Genomic DNA, 16,087 nt, shown 5'->3' with positions numbered 1-16,087 from the left:
TGTTGATGAAAATGTTGTGCCTGAAAAAACATTGCTTGAGTATTTTGCACCTATTTCATATAATGCTCCTTCATGTATTGTTCTTCCTACCACTTCTGCTACCCATTTTTAGTTTAAACCATCAATAATTCATTTGTTACCATCTTTTTATGGGTTGGATAGAGAGGATCCTTACATGCATGTCAAAGATTTCGTAGAAATTTGCTCAACATTTAAATTTCAAAATTTTTCTTATTAGTCGGTCAAACTAATTTTGTTCCCTTTTTCATTAAAAGAACAATCAAAAGCTTGGTTAAATTCCCTTCCCACAGGGTCTATAACTACATGGGATCAACTTTATAATAAATTCTTGCTCTAATTTTTTCCTATCTCTAAAACTGATAGTCTAAGGAGAGAAATCTCCGAGTTTTTTCAAAAAGATGATGAAGAGTTTTATGAATGTTGGGAAAGATTTAAATATTTATTATTAAAATGTCCTCATCATAGTTTTGAAAAATGGAGACTTTTAAAATATTTTTTTGATGGTTTGACTTCCTCTAGTCGTCAAATGATTCAATCTATGCATACAGGAATTTTTTTAAAATTTCAAGGACAAGAGGTTTGGGATGCCCTTGAAGATTTATCTGTCAATTCACAACAATGGAATTATTTTGATCCTAGGTCTAGGTCAACTAATTCACCAAAAAGAGGAGGAAGGTATGAAGTAAAAGATGAATTAGACTTGAGAACATCCTTAGACAAATTAGCGAGAAAAGTAGAAGCTTTAGCCATAAGCCAAACTATAAATTCTCAAATACAACCAATAAAAGATGTTTGTTCTATATATTCAAGTCCTTGCCATAATGCCCAATCATGTCCTTCCTACCAAGAAGCCTTTTCTGAGGAGGCCAATGTCTTCATGCTTATGGAAAACCAAATGATAGCCCATTTTCATCCACTTATAATCCAAATTGGAGAAACCATCCAAACTTTTCTTCGAGACAAAACCAACCTCAAATGAATCAAGGGCACCAATACAACACACAAAACCAAAATCATGCCCCACAAAATCAACCATATCCTCAACAAAGGAAACCTTCCTTAGAAGATACTTTACAACAATTTATGCAATCCATTCAACAAATCCTACAAAATTAGTCTCAATCAATTACAAAACTTGAGACACAAGTAGGACAACTCGCTACTGCTTTAGCTGATAGAGAAAAAGGAACATTCCCTAGTCAACCTATCCCTAATAAAAAAGGTCAATATGAGATAGGAAAGTGTAGTCATAATGGCGAAGTCAAATCAATTTCAACTCTTAGGTCCGGAAAGAACATTGTCAAACCTGATTACGTACCCGAGGTTGAAAAAGAAAAAGAAAAGAGTCAGCCTACTAGTGCTAATGCCAATGACTCTTCAAACAAGGAAACTCCAATCCATCCTTTCATTCCAAAAGCCCCATTCGCACAAAGATTAATTCCAATTAAAAAAGGCGGCCAATATAATGACATCTTAGAAGTTTTTAAACAACTTAGTATCAATATCCCTTTCTTAGATGCCATTAAACAAATTCCTGCCTACTATAAATTTTTAAAGGATCTTTGTACTGTTAAAAGAAACACTAATGTTCCTATTAAATATAAAGATCCTGGGTGTCCCACAATTTCATTCATTATAGGTGATCATTTTATTAACAAGGCTTTACATGATTCGGGTGCTAGTGTGAATTTATTGCCTTATTCTGTTTATAAGCAACTTGCTCTTGGTGAACTAAAACCTACTTCTATAGCTCTTCAATTAGCCAATTGTTCCGTGAAAATTCCTAGAGGCATTATAGAGGATGTTTTAATCAAAGTTGATAAATTTTACTTTCCTGTTGACTTCATTGTTCTTGATACTTAACCTGTGGAAAATGTGCATGCTCAAATTCCTATAATTTTAGGTAGACCATTCTTAGCTACTTCTAATAAAATCATTAATTGTCGTAATGGTATTTTGAAATTATCTTTTGGAAATATGATTGTTGAATTGATTGTTTTTAATGTTGCAAAATCTATTGAGTGTGAGGAAGTGCATGAAGTTAACATGATAGATAATATTTGTGAAGATGATGGAAATGACTTACTTGGCTTTTGTGAAAAATACTTTGGTATAAACTTGCATGTTGATGATTCTAATGATGATGTGAATTCTTTGCTAGTGTAGAGTCCCAAAACTTTACTTAGCTAGTTGGATGGTAGTAGTAGTAGTAGTAGTAATAATAGCTAGTAGTAGTTATAGTATGTTTAATACTGTGCATTTTAGTTCAAGCCGAGACTTAGTTGAACACTCCCAGCAACACTTATAGATTTTATAAGTTTAACCTATAGTTTAAGAATATTAATTATGACATAAGGTTTGATTAATATAGTTGATTATAATGATGTCATTTATTATACTATAAGGTTTAGATAGAATTAATAAGAACATGACACTTGTTGTGTGCAGGTTTATTTAAGGATTTAACTATAGTTTAAATAGAAAGAACGTTCAAGAAAGCTCTAGAATCTTCCAAGACCATTAAGAGCATGAAATTTGTCACAACCTTGTTTTTTTTGGGATTTAAGCATTTTTAAGAAGATAATTCAAAAGTAGAAGTCTCTAGAAGCTCTAGACTCTTCCAGAACCTGCTGGAATCTCGTATTACTCAGTCAAACCTCTTCAATCATTTCAAATTAAGTTGATATTGTGCAATTATGTGTTTAATATATTCACATATGCTGATATATCGCAGCCTAGGAGACGATATATCGCCACACGGGGAATACGAAAAACACGTGAACTTCGCACAAACGCATCGACAAGCCCTCAGGATATAAGCCCAGGCGATATATCGGTTCTAGGGTTATATTTTCAAATGTTTTTTAAACTGAGCTCAATTCAACACTTAACCTCTTGACAAGTCTCTGAACGTTTTGACCGAGTCTTAAGCCTCTGCTGAACGAATATTCAAATATTTTTCAAGTAATATTCATTATTTTTATTCAAGCTAAAAGAAGATCTTTTGACTCCTTGAACTCTATAAATAGGACCTAGTACCCAGCCATTTCTCTCATTCTTCAAGCTGTGTTCAGAGCCTTCAAGCTGCTAGGTTTACTATAGAGTGATAAACACTTGGGTTGGGTTATAAGCTTTATAAACACTTGGGAAGTAAGATAATAGTGTGTTTTTCTATATCAAGGTGTAGTTCGGTTCTAGTACATCCAAAGATATTCCTAATCTTCAGTTCATTTTTGTATGTTTCTTTAGTTTCTTTTAGTTTTCTTTACTCAAAATCCTAACTCATTGTTTCCATTCTTGGTTAGGTATTTAAGTTCCTTGAACTTAAGGTTTCGTTTCGGTAAGCTTCTTCTTGATGGTTTAGTTCATTTCTTTATCATCTCTTTCTTTTAGAAATACTCACCTTCTTATTATTGGTTTTAGGAGTGTTCCAAATCCCGTCCTTGCTCTCATATCCCGGTATTGGTAAGGAAAATAGGATAGTTATTTTATGCTTATATGATATGATTTTGTTATGTTATGATATGTTATTATATGTTATGATATATATGTTTTTGGGGCTTATAGTTGCTTAAATAGCAAACCCCAATACTTTTATGTTTCTTGGGGCTTATAGTTACTTAGCTAGCAAACCTCATTGTATTTTGAGGCTTATATTAGCTAGTAAACCCAATGTTTACCATGTACATGGGTTAGAATAGTGATATACGTTTTATAGTATATGTTATTGTTATAGTCTTACGTTTACGTTTTATGATATATATATATGTTAGTAGATTTTCCTTCCTGCGAATTAGGTTCATTCCTTTATTTTCTTATGTATGCAGGAAAATAGTTACGGCAGCAGAAGGATTCTTGGCAGCTTGAGGTTGTGTATTGAGGAAGAATGGATTCGATGGACTACGTGAACGATTCGAGGACGACGTTATTTTCAGTCATTTTATTATGTTTCTATGTATTTTCCGCACTTGGTTTTGTAAGCAATTTAATTAAGTTAAAGTTATGTTTTATTTTTCAAGCAATGGGATCCCATACCCCAAACTTATGTATTTCAACATTGACTTTATAGTTTTTAATAAAGTTATGAATGTTTCGTATGTATATTTTCTTAAGAATAGTGTCTATGTATAGTAGTTTTAATGGTCCAAAGTTTTAGAATTAGTCGGGTCATTACAGCTAGAGTTTATACCCTTAAATGAAACCAAAGTTGAACCTTTTTCACCCTTAGATCATGTTCAATCAATTTCTGAGTCTCCAAAGTTAAACCTTAATCCTTTGCCAGAAAATTTGAAATATGCTTTTCTAGGAGAGTATGAAACCTTACCTGTTATCATAGCATATCCCTTAGATAAATAACAAGAAGATAAATTGTTAGATATCCTTAGAAAACATAAAGAAGCCATAGGTTGGACCATCGGAGACATTAAAGGAATTATCCCATCCATATGTATGCATAGAATCCATATAGAAGAGAATGCTAAAACCTCTCGGGAATGTCAAAGAAGGCTAAATCCAAATATGAAAGAAGTAGTTAGAGAAGAGGTCATAAAATTATTAGACGTAGGTATCATTTACCCTATCTCTGATAGTCAATGGGTTAGTCCAGTTAAAGTTGTTCCTAAGAAGTCTGGGATCACAGTTGTTGAAAATGAGAAAAATGAATTAATCCTTACTAGAGTACAAGCGGGGTGGAGAGTGTGCATAGACTATAAAAAGCTGAATAATGTTACTAGAAAAGACAATTTTCCATTACCCTTTGTTGATCAAATGCTTGAACGTTTAGCTGGACATGCATATTATTGCTTTCTTGATGGGTATTCGGGATATAACCAAATCCCCATTGCCCCAGAAGATCAAGAAAAGACTACATTTACATGCCCTTTCGGGACTTTTGCCTATCGTCATATGCCTTTTGGATTATGCAATGCACCTGCGACTTTTCAAAGGTGTATGATTTCAATTTTTTCTAACATGGTTGAAAGATTTCTTGAAGTTTTTATGGATGATTTTATAGTGTTTGGTTCTTCCTTTGATGACTGCTTGCACCATCTTTCACTTGTTTTGATTCGTTTCAAAGAGAAAAACCTTGTGCTTAATTGGGAAAAATGTCATTTTATGGTTAATTTTTTTTGTCCATTAACTTTAAAAATATCACCATTGTTAGGATTTTCAATTTTGATAGCTCCATGTGGAAAAACAACTCAAACAATATAAGGACCAATCCACCTAGAGCGTAATTTTCCCGGGAATAAATGCAAACGAGAGTTGTATAAAAGGACTTTTTGACCTGGAGAAAAATCTTTTCTGAAAATATTTTTGTCATGGTAAAATTTCATACGATCCTTATATATTTTTTTTAATAGTTATATGCATCATTCCTAATTTTATGTAGCTCATTCAATTGAAGTTTTCTTTTCTCACCTGCCTTGTCTAAAGAAAAGTTTAACTGCTTAATTGCCCAAAGGGTTCTATGTTCTAACTCAACAGGTAAGTGGCACGCCTTCCCATACACAAGTCTGTAGGGTGTCATGCCAATGGGCGTTTTGTACGTGGTACGATACACCCATAATGCATTAGTGAGTCTTAAGGACCAATCTTTCCTAGTTGGAATCACAGTTTTTTCTAAAATGTGCTTAACTTCCCTATTAGACACTTCGACTTGACCACTAGTTTGTGGGTGATATGGTGTTGAGACTTTATGTGTAATGCCATATTGTTTCATCAAATGTTCAAATGGTTTGTTACAAAAGTGTGTACTGTTATCACTAATGATAGCATGTGGTGAACCAAAACGGGAAAATATATTTTCTTTCAAAAATCGAAGCACAACTTTGTGGTCATTAGTGTGGCATGCAATAGCTTCAACCCATTTAGACACATAATCAACTCCAACAAGAATACAAAGATTACAAAAAGATTTAGGAAATGGTCCCATAAAATCAATGCCCCAAACATCAAATATGTCAATTATAAGAATAGAATTCAAAGGCATCATGTTTCGTCTAGTTAAACTTCCTAACTTTTGGCAACGTTCACAAATTTTACAATACACATATGTATCATGAAAGATAGTAGGCCAATAAAAACCACATTGTAAAACTTTAGAAACTTTTTTCTTACCACTAAAATGTCCTCCACATGCATGATCATGACAAAAATATATAATTTTAGATTGGTCACAATTTGGAATGCATCTTCTAATTATTTGATCAGGGAAGTATTTAAACAAGTAAGGATCATCCCAAATAAAACTTTTCACCTCAGAATAAAATTTAGATTTATCATGCTTAGAATTAAAAACAAATGAAGTTGATGAAATCCTCCTTGAGGATCCTATTTACCAAGTTATTTGATTGCTTGAAATTACTCTTGGTAACTTGTGTTTATATGTTTAATTTTTTTTATGTGTGCTTGTTTTTGTGTTTACTTTTATGTGTTATACTTTTTGTTAAGTGTTTCTTGCTCTATTGACGTTGCACCACGATGAGGTAGATCATTCTAAACTCTAACCTCTTGTCAATTTTAATTTTAATTTATATTTTGAAACATTGAGGACAATGATTAAATTAAGTTTGGGGGTAGTGAGTTTAATTGTTGTTTACCATTCTTTATGTTGAATATGAGGGTAGAATTGTGTTAAGTTTGTTTTAAAAAAAATAATAAAAATATTGTTTTATTGTGTTTTGTATTGTTTTGTCTTCAATATATATATATATATATATATATAAATTTTTGGTGATATTTTTCATTTTCAATGATAAAAATCTTGATTGAGTTTCAGTTTAATTCTCTTAAAAATATGAATAATTTTTAAGCTTTGTCTTTAATTATTGGGTCAATTTTGCTTGTAACAAAAATTACATTTTTCATAACTAGAATACTTTTATTTCCTATAAGTTTATGTGGGAAATAATTTCAATGAAAACCTTTTTTTAAAGCGAAATTGACAAGTTAATTAATTACATAAGCTAAATTTTTATTCATAATAAGTTTTTAGAATTATTTTCATTGTGAAATTTTTGAGAAAATCATTTTTATATCACCAATAAAAAATTGTGTGTTTTAAATTTTCTTTTGCTTGAGGACTAGCAAAACTTTAAGTTTAGGGGTGTGATAACTCTACAAAATAGAGTTATTTTACTATATTTTATATGCTAATTGTTGCTTAGTTCTTGAGTTTTTAATTGATTTATTAAGTTTTTAAGTAGTTTTAAATTTATGAGGTTTATTTTGATTTCATATATTTTTGTGTGTTTATATAGTTATTTTGTTGTAGTTTAATTATTTGAATTATTTTGTTTAGTTAGAAGTGAAAAAATGCATTTTTGTTGATCTTTAATGTTAAATTAAATTAAGTTTTAATTAAGTATTTTCAAAGAATCAATATGATTTATTTATAATTGAAAATATTTGATTGTGAATTAATTTATTTTTATTTTGTAGAGAATATGTTGTATTTTTTTAGGGCTTTCAAAAATAAAGAAAAGAAAAGAAAAGTAAAGGAAAGTGATAAATTTGAGAGAAAAGCAAAGGAATTTGGGATTTTCCCAAGGTCCAGCCCGTTTCCCTCTCTGCCTAGATGCCAGGCCCATGCCACCTACCTGCACCCAGGCCCAACTCGAAGCTAGCTCGCCTACCAACTCCTCCACCAGACCAGGCCCACGCGAGTCTTCCACCCTTCTCCAGGCCCGAGTACCTCCCTTCCTTCTGCAGCTCGTTTCCCTCTCAGCCCATTTCGGGCCTTCTTCCTCCATTCACGGGCTGCCTGCCAGCCACCCAGCCAGGTCCAGCATCACCTCATAGCCAACCAACCCAGCCGCCTCTTCCTTGAGCCCATCAATTGTCCCCTTGTCCCTTTGTCCAAAAAGGCCAATTTCTTACCCAACTTTTCTACAAATTTTACCCCAAAATCATCATTACACCTAAAATTTACCCCTATATGCCATATTATTATTAATTTAATTAATCTAATCAATTCGATTAATTTTAATAACCTCATTTTGACTATAAATATGTAATTTCAATACCATTTTGGGGGGCTTAATTTTTGGGTAACCATCATCTTTTCTACTATTTTCTCTCTTCCATTCTAGTCTTTTCAAGAGCATTTTCAAGTATGTATTTTATTTATTTTGTAATTGTTATTCTAGTTATGTGCTTCTAATCTTTTTCATAAGATTATTAAGATCATGATGAAGGAACTTGTAACTAGATAATATTTATGTTGTATGTTGATTTCCCTTGTAATGCAACAAAGTTTATGGATTTTTCTTCTTCATATATGTCTTTCATCTTTAATATCTTATATTTTGGATTGTTAGATAATATTGCTTTGTTCTTAATTTTGCAAAGCATAATATTCGTTGTGTAAGATGTGATTAAATTGTACACATCGAATGCTTAGAAAAAAAATATTATGTTTTGTCTTATAAATAATGTTATTTGGTTTTTTGTTGTTTCATTAGGTTGATTCACATTAAATACTTTGAAATTATATTGTTTTAAAAAGTGAAGAAAAATCCTATTTTTTTAGAAGTAATTTGTGCTTAAAATTATAAATCTATTTGAAAAGTGATAGTTTGACTTATTTTAACTATCACTAAAACTTGGGAATAAATAAACTAGTAAGTATTATTAAACTTACATGTTGTGGATTCTAGTATCTTAATAATATTTCTTTTACAACTTATTTTCAAATCATAATTGGTTTATTTTTATCCTCTTAAATAGCTTTACTTTACATCTTTTATTTTATGTTCATGACATTAAATCTCATCAATCTTTGGAGCTAGGTTAGAATTTATTAATTTTGGTTTAAAATAGTTTTCTTTTTGATTTTAGACAACTCCTTTGGGTTCGACATCCTTGCTTATGCGATCACTATTCTATATGAACAATTCATGCACTTGTGATATAAATATTTAAAACATACCCATTTTGGGTCCATCAACCCTCAGCTGATGATAACTAGATTGAAGGTCTATCTTTGAGAATACCCTTTTACCTTGCAACTGATCAAACAGATCATCTATCCTTAGCAGATGATACTTGTTCTTGATTGTTAACTTATTCAGTTCTCTGTAATCAATACACATCGTCAGAGAACCATATTTCTTCTTCACAAACAGAACAGGTGCACCCAAAGGTGAGAAACTAGGTCTGATAAAACCTATGTCTAACAGCTCCTACAGCTGTACTTTCAGTTCTTTTACTTATGTTGGGCCATTCTGTAAGGTCCTCTAGAAACTGGTTCTATCCCTAGTGCCAATTCTATCACAAATTCAATCTCTTTGTGTAGTTGCAACCCTGGTAAATCTTCTTGAAACACATCCAGAAACTCACACACAAATCTGGTCTCCTCTGGTCCCACTCGCATGCCCTTAGTAGTATCAACCACACTGGCTAAGAATCCTATGCAACCTCCTTGCAATAGATCTCTAGCCCTCAAAAAGGATATCATAGGTATACGAGGTCCATGCACAGTGCCAAAAAATACAAAAGGATCCTCACCTTTAGGCTCAAAGGTTACTGTTATCCAGATTTCCGGATAGCGTTTAGATGGATATCCTCGGGGAAGCAGAATTATCAATGTCTTTCACGGTAGGTGACCAGAGCTCGCGGATGGACAGAAAGGCTTCGCCTCTCCCGTTTAGTGTCCGGATTACTCTTTCAAGCAAACGCGACACGGAAGCTCGTCAACTCTCCCGGACTCCCGAAGGGGTATCCTTCAGGGAAGCTCCTTCCAGGAGAAGCTCTTCAAGTGGTCTTTACGGAAACAGTTCCGTGCCTCGCACGGAACAAGACCAGGTGGTCGAGTCATGGAGGAGGCATAGTTGGAATGATATCCGCCTGACACAGAATCCCGCCTGACACGCCCGACAGGTCAAAGCCGCACACATCCCAGCACGCCTAAAAGTACTATTTCGCCTACTATTCCCCTGACAACTTGGAAAAGACGGCTGCCTTTGTGCATTCCCCATACTTTCACGTAAATATACCCACATAGAGCCTGGTAGCCAGGTGACTACGGAAATTGTATCCCCTATTTATGGTTGGTGTAATTAAGACTCATGTGAGTAGAGAAAAACCCTAATCCAAAACCCTAGCTATAAAGACCCCCTCATTTTACAATAGGGAGGACGGCCAAAAAATCACATAGCAAGAACTCTACTAAAATCGCTCTAGCTTCATCTTCTCCAAGAGAACCCGAGAGAAACACTGTGAGGTTGTGAGTTCCTTATACACCAGCTGTTTGACTGTTATTCTCTACAAGTATAATAACATCGACTCGTGGACTAGGGCTCGTTAACGCCTGAACCACGTAAAAACACTGTTTGTTTATTTACATTTCTGCATTTCTATAGCTCTCGTCGTTTTATTATTCCGTTCGTATTCATTTCCGAAAACCTCGGTAAACATTTTGGTGCTTTCATTGAGAGCTGTAGGAAGTTGTTAGTCAGCTCTTTTTCTGTGTACGTTTTTTGTGTTCACTCCGTGCTAAAAAGATGGTGACTACGAGAAAATCCGCGGTTGACAAAAATGCTAGGGTCAACCCCGATACTATGATGGAAGATGCGGTACAAAACGAACCCTTGGACTACCAAGGTGAAGACCCGACATCCTGCCAGGATTGGGTCAGTACTGAAGATACGACATACTTAGAAGACGAAGAAGAGTATGTCCAAGACGGTTACTACAAAGACGGCTGCTACTATGAGAAGGACTGAGAACTGGTCCAAGTAGCCGAAGAACTGGTGGTCACTAAGGCCAAGCTTGCTGAGCAGGAGCGCGTCTCCGAAAAAATGCAACGCATGATGGAGCGCCTCCAAAGCAAGTTCGGAGATCTAGGCGACTCGGACGAGGATGCCTTTATTCTAGGTGGTGCTGATGCCCCCATGCCGGATCCTGCCGCTGTTGAACCATCCAAAGCCGCCCCTAACAAGGGCAAAGAAAAAGTTGGGGAGCCTGTGCGCACTGACGCCTCTGCACCTCCTAAAGGCGTGAATCACCAGGCTGACTGCCCCCCCCCCCCCCCCCCCCCGCGCGCAGAAGGTCTCTGGCGCTCCTAAGCCCAGACGTCCTTCAGCCCCAAGGGGGCACTCTGTGCCTAAAGGGCCCGGTGCTAAGGCACGCAGGCCTAGGGGAAGGAGCAACCGCCCCAGTGATTCCGTCAACCAGGACGGTCGGGCAGCGGACACGCACTCCGAAGATAGCTGGTCCACGGTGGACCTAAGAAGAAGGTTGGAGGCCAAGTATGAAACGGCCAAAGGAGAAAAGGCCCGGCCTCGAGGACAGGACCTCCGAAATCATCTTAATGACAAGCTCTGGGGACGTGACCTCCCAGAGAGTGATACAAAGAGGCTCGAGGAACAGATCGCTGCCTTGACCAAGCTGGTCCGGAAGCAAAGTGGGGCCCTGTCGGACTGTGAGGAGGAAGACCCGGAACCATGTATTCGGAGGATCGCGGAAACGTCCCTCCCGGATAACTTCAAAATGCCTCACATAGAATTATATGAGGGGAGGACAGACCCGCGCACCCATCTAGCTAAATACAACAAAATGATGCAAGTGGCGCGCGTCAGTGAGGACGCCAAATGCATGTGCTTCTCACTCACCCTTACCAAGTCCGCGGAGGATTGGTGGAAAAGATTAGCTCCCGGATCCATCCACAGTTGGAAGGAGCTACAGTCCGCATTCAGAAGGCAGTTCATTGCTGCCCGAGACCACGACATGGAGGTTGGTTCCTTAACCAACATCAAGCAGCTACCCCATGAGAACCTCAAAGCTTTCATTCAGAGAATGATGGAAGCTCCTGCAAAGACCAAGGTCAGCGATGACATGAAGCTGATCGCCCTTCAATCGGGCCTTACTGTCGGCTCCCTGCTATGGGGGGAAATGCAAAGGAGACGGGCAGAAACGCTGTCCGAATTTATGTCAAAAGCTCAGGGAATCATCAACCTTGAGGATGCCTACCAGCAGGCCTTTGGAGTTCCCCCAGCTCCGACGCCTTCCGTGACTGCGCCGAGCTTTGCTTCGCAAGCTCCCGCACCAGCCCTCACGCTTCCAGGAGCCCAATTCACTCCAAGTGTGTATGGGCCTTCCGCGTCTGCTCAGACGCCGAGTCAAACCCATTTCTCTGGGTACGGAGCTGTACAAACCGGATGTAGTATCGCTCCTGGCCTGCCGCAGCCGCAAGCGGAAGGCCCAGAACGAAATTTGAGCCAATCGCGGAGTAAACGAAGTGGAAGAAACTCCAACCGGGGAGACCATTCAAAGAAACCCCGGAAGGACTATGAGCCCAAGTTCACGGAGTATACCAGTTTGATAGACTCGCGAGAGAATGTCTATCGGGCAACCTGTAATATGGTCAACTACAGGAAGCCCCCGAAAGTGTCTCACGGAGGAAGGCGTCCGCGAGACTCCAGTAAGAGGTGTGAGTTCCACGGAGACGTGGGGCACACCACGAACGAGTGCCTTCAGCTGAAGGATGAGATCGAGTCCCTGGCAAGAGCGGGACACCTCGGTCAGTGGGTGAGGATAACCATAATCTATCCCGGACAGGGAGTAGTTCACGGAGCTGCATTTTCCCCGGGACAGAGGGGGACCGCTAGCGCTCCTGGAGCCGGTCACCCCCAAGCTCCCGGGTCTCAGTTCCCAGCGCTTCCTGCTCCAACCGCTCCGGCACCCATTGCCTTGTTGGCTCCAGGACCTGGCAACCCATATCCGCCCGGCCTTGCTCCGCCACCCGTTGACGGACACGTAGCCACCATTTCCGGAGGACCGCACCTTGCCGGAAGCACCCGCAACTCCCAGAAAAGGTACTTGAGGGAGTTAGAACACACCGGGGAGATGTGCGCCTTGGTTCAATCACCTGCTCAACGTCCCCGAATGATGGACCTTCCCATCACCTTCACGGAGGACGACGCACGACATGTGCACTTCCCCCACAACGATCCCCTCGTGGTGGAAGCCCAGATTGCCAATAAGAAGGTCTCACAGATTTTGGTCGATAACGGAAGCTCCGTAAACATCCTCTTCAAAGCGGCCTTCCACGCGATCGGATTAACCGAGACAGACCTGACCCCATGCCCCATCCAGCTTCAAGGGTTCAATGGGGATTCACTCATGCCATTAGGCAAAATTCAACTTCCAGTCACCCTCAGAGGAGAAAACGACGCTTGTGCCTTCAAGCACAGCACATTCGTGGTGGTCGACTGCCCCGCGGCGTATAATGCCATCCTAGGCCGACCGGTCCTAATAGATTGTGGGGCCATAACCTCGATACGCCACTTATGCTTGAAGTTTCCATGCGACGATGGGCGTATCGGCACCCTTCGAGGAGACCAACGAAGTGCACGAAGCTGTTATAACGTCTCCGTCCGATCCGTCTACACGGTCCGGGAGACGGTTGCTGCCGTTCCTTTGGCGGAAGAATTACCAGAAACTGGGGGTGCTCAAGAGGCATACTTCGACCCAAGAGTGGGGATCGAGAAAGCGATAGAACCGATGGAGGAAGTCGAAGAGGTGATCCTCAACCCGGGAGATCCCACCAAAGTCATTCAGGTGGGGAAAAACCTGCCGTCGGCCATTCGAGATAAGATCGTGGCCACTGTGAAGAATAATCAGGATATCCTGGCATGGTGCCACGCTGATATGACGGGGATTAATCCTAATGTTGCGTGCCACACACTCAACATAGACCCATCTGCAACTCCAGTTCGCCAAAAGAGGAGGCCGTTAGACCCAGTGAGGGCCGAAGCCGTCAAAGCTGAAGTGGACAAGCTGATGTCCATAAGTTTTCTCCAGGAGTCACACTATCCCGTGTGGTTGGCCAACCCAGTTCTGGTCCCGAAACCCGATGGGTCCTGGAGAATGTGCATTGACTTCACGGACCTAAACAAAGCCTGCACGAAAGATTGTTTCCCTCTTCCGCGAATCGATCAGATGGTAGACGCTACTTCCGGGTATGAACTCTTATCCTTCATGGATGCGTACTCCGGATACAACCAGATCAAGATGCATGTCGCGGACCAGGAACACACCAGCTTCCTCACGGACAAGGGTGTCTACTGTTACGTGGTCATGCCTTTCGGTTTGAAGAATGCTGGGGCGACGTACCAGCATTTAGTAAACAGGATGTTCAAGGACCAACTGGGGAGGAACATGGAGGTGTACGTGGACGACATGTTGGTAAAATCCAAGACCTCCGGGGACCACAGTGATGACCTTGAGGAAGCTTTCGCCGTGATCCGAAAGTACGGAATGAAACTGAATCCGAAGAAATGTACTTTCGGGGTCTCGTCTGGGAAGTTCCTCGGTTTCATTGTCAACTCCCGCGGAGTGGAGGCCAACCCTGAGAAAATTAAAGCATTCATAGATATGCCTTCTCCCCGAAAGCATAAGGACGTCCAGAGCGTTACCGGAAGGATAGCTGCTCTCAGCCGCTTCGTATCCAAGGCCACTGACAAGTGTATCCCCTTCTTCAATGTGTTGCGAGGAAACAAGAAGTTCGAGTGGACCCCCGAATGCGAAGCAGCCTTCCAACACCTCAAGGAACATCTAACCCGAGCTCCCATTCTGTCCAAACCTGTCGAAGGGGAGGCGTTGTTCTTGTACTTAGCTGTGACAAAACACGCCGTTAGTGCCGCACTCGTCCGGGAAGACGGCCGTATCCAGCTCCCTGTGTATTACGTAAGCAAGAGGTTACTGGACGCCGAGTCCAGATATTCAATGATCGAGAAACTCTCCCTCTGCTTGCTAATCGCTTCGCGGAAGCTAAGGCCCTATTTCCAGGCACACACCATCAGAGTACTCACCAACCACCCTCTCCGACAAGTCTTGCAGAAGCCCGAATCTTCTGGCAGATTGCGTAAATGGGCCATGGAACTGAGCCAGTTTGACATCCACTACCAGCCACGTGTTTCCGTAAAAGGACAAGCTCTCGCGGACTTTATTGTGGAATGCTCAGGAATGAACGACCTCCCGGAAGATCCTATCCCGGAACTTCCCACATGGAAGGTCTATGTAGACGGAGGCTCTAATGAAAAAGGAGCTGGAGTAGGGGTTATCCTAATCTCTCCCCAAGGGCATCAGCTCCAGAGCGCCATCCGTTTCGCGTTCCCAGCATCCAACAACGAGGCAGAACACGAAGCCATGCTAGCCGGATTACAACTGGCCAGAGAAGTCGGAGCCCAAAAAATAGAAGTATACAGTGACTCCTTACTTGTGGTAAACCAAATATCCGGAGAATACCAGACGAAGGGCGAAAAAATGGCTGCCTACGTGTCTCTCTCCCCCGGCCTCCTGCAGCATTTCAAAGGCTACCAAATTCGCCAGGTCCCCTGGGATTAGAATTCACTCGCAGACACGCTGGCCAAGCTTGCAACAGACCCGGAGATTGAACAGTATGGCCTAGTCCCCATCGGGCACTTAGAAGCCCCCAGTACTGAGACACGAAGGATAAACGCCATCATCGACCATTCCCACTCCTGGATAGGACCCATCCTCAGATTTCTCACCACCGGAGAGCTCCCCACTGATAAGGCTGACGCAAGAAAGCTCCAATATCAAGCTCCCCGATACGTGGTTATGGATGGAAAGCTTTACCGAAGGGGGTTGTCCATACCTTTCCTTAGGTGTGTTGCCGGAACCGAAATCAGCACCATCACCACGAGATTCACGGAGGCTTCTGTGGCGACCATACCTCCGGGCCGAGCCTCTCCAAAAAGATCCTTCGTCAAGGATACTTCTGGCCCACCATGAAAAAGGATTGCGTGGATTATGTCAGAAAATGTGAGCAGTGCCAGAGGTACGCCAAGGTTCCGCGAGCGCCACCTACAGAAATTACCTTAATGACCAGCTCCTGGCCATTCGCCGTTTGGGGCATTGACCTAGTAGGTTCCCTTCCAACTAGAAAGGGTGGAGTGAAGTATGCCATAGTCGCGGTAGACTACTTCACCAAATGGGCTGAAGCTGAACCTATGAACACGGTCACATCTAAAAAAGCACTGGACTTTGTCATCAGGAATATAGTGTGTCGTTTTCGGCTTCCACGAAAAATTGTGTC

At 40.4% G+C, this 16,087-nt stretch overlaps 1 non-coding gene across 1 annotated transcript; it reads right to left on the bottom strand.

Moving 5' to 3' along the window:
• Window positions 1-382: 382 nt before the first annotated feature.
• LOC133833446 (small nucleolar RNA R71) lies at window positions 383-489 on the bottom strand. Its single transcript, XR_009892825.1, has one exon. It is a non-coding gene; the product is annotated as a small nucleolar RNA R71 (small nucleolar RNA).
• Between the last annotated feature and the right edge of the window lie 15,598 nt (window positions 490-16,087).

This window comes from Humulus lupulus, chromosome 4, assembly GCF_963169125.1.
Source record: "Humulus lupulus chromosome 4, drHumLupu1.1, whole genome shotgun sequence".
NCBI classification, from domain to species: domain Eukaryota; kingdom Viridiplantae; phylum Streptophyta; class Magnoliopsida; order Rosales; family Cannabaceae; genus Humulus; species Humulus lupulus.
This window is presented reverse-complemented; position numbering and strand designations above follow the sequence as displayed.